Here is a 1,739-nt window from a genome sequence, read left to right on the forward strand (position 1 = left end):
CTGAAAAAGTATATTTTAAAATATTCTATATTCTATGTTTGCATAATGTTCATAATTTATTTTCTCCTAGATATACTTTGAATTCTATATTATTTTATAATATATAGGTTCATTAATGTGTCCTTTTGGATTGTATTCCATATAGAAACAGTTTGAGTCCTTTTTTCTAGGTCTTAATATTATTTTTCTTTGGGATAAAATGACAATGTTATCTAATTTGAAAAGTTTTGTAAAGTTTATGCGATGTAAACGCCTTTCTGAGGTGATTTAATACACTGATGTCAAACTTAATTTAATTATATGAATTACGGGTATTGTTACACTTGTAATTTTGTCATCAACTTTTTAATCACTTTTTTTCATTTCTTGCATCTGAAGAATGAAAAATATGGAATACTTCTCAAATTTTCATATTATACTTGTGCAAGTGCCATGTTAATCTCTGTATTGTAATTTGAGTATACTTGCTGCTGAAGCATGTAATATCCTCTAAATTTAATAGTTAATGATGCAATCTTTATACAGGCTTATATCTATGGGTGCCTACTTGTAACAAGGAAACCTTATTGTTCCTAACAATGCTATTGATCTTATTTCCCTAAAATTCTGTGAATAGTGGAAAAAATTATATTGATCAGTCGATTGCTCACATTTGCAATCTTTTTTTGTCAATGAGTATCTTAAATCTTTTTATTTGGAATTTGATCATACTCTCTATTATTTATAGTTAGGTCCAAAGATGATGGCTTTTTCAAGTACTTATTTATCCAGCTTTGTGGACCTAATGGATTCAAACTAAGCGTTGCTTAAGAGCTACTTCTAAATTTCTTCAGCTGACATTTTCCCAAATGAAGTTTTACTGGAACAAATGTCTACCTGAGCCTTTACCCTTCTTTCATGTGGGAAGAGACCAACCAGAATACCTTACCCTGACAGCAAAGATTTTCTTACTAGAACAAAACTAATCTTGGTTATAAGGGATCATAGAGAGATGAACAGTTCAAACAGAACTGTTCAGACGAGAAGGTATTTTATCAAAATATAATTGTTTATTATACCTTCCATTTAAAAGTAGCTAAAGCCAAGAAGGTGAAAAAATTGTTCGTATGCATGATTACTTAATGTCCTGGCCTGTCTGTAAGTTCCTGGCAGGAACTTACACTACTGCCTTTTTATCACCAAATATTTTCATAGTTGCAGAAGAAGTGCATATGTTTCTCCGCATAATTAGGCATTAAATTGATAATGTTTTAATCACAGTGTTTTCTCTTGCCTCCATGCTGTAAATCTACAAATGATAAAGCTTTAGTTCTAACTCTATCAAACACTGAAGTAGAGATAATGGAATCATACTTTAAAACAGAGTTGCCTTTGATGCAGTAACTACAACAGAACAATACAAAACGTGTGTCTTTTAATCATATTATATATAGTTATATATTTTATATTTATATGTGCTGATTTTATATTTCACAATGAAACTTAATAGAATTAGTTGATAATTTGACAAATAAATTGATATTTATTTACTCCAATAAATAGAATTGGAATATAAATATTTAGGTTTCAAATATATATTAGACTAGGAAAGGTATCAATGCACTCTTTTTAGTATAAACTTGTGATACATTATAACTGTTCTTGGTCTTCTGAATCCACATGAGAAAAAAACAATGTTTTCCTCTAATCTGTACTGGATTTTACTCTGCTGCTCTGTTTATTGTTTTAACTCGCTTGTC

The 1,739-nt window shown here is 29.4% G+C and overlaps 1 pseudogene; it reads right to left on the bottom strand.

Moving 5' to 3' along the window:
* Window positions 1-382: 382 nt before the first annotated feature.
* On the bottom strand, window positions 383-479 carry LOC138816119 (U6 spliceosomal RNA; annotated as a pseudogene).
* Window positions 480-1,739: the final 1,260 nt, after the last annotated feature.

The sequence above is a fragment of the Dipodomys merriami genome, unplaced genomic scaffold, assembly GCF_024711535.1.
Source record: "Dipodomys merriami isolate MVZ:Mamm:240054 unplaced genomic scaffold, mDipMer1.0.p SCAF_689, whole genome shotgun sequence".
Classification (NCBI taxonomy): Eukaryota; Metazoa; Chordata; class Mammalia; order Rodentia; family Heteromyidae; genus Dipodomys; species Dipodomys merriami.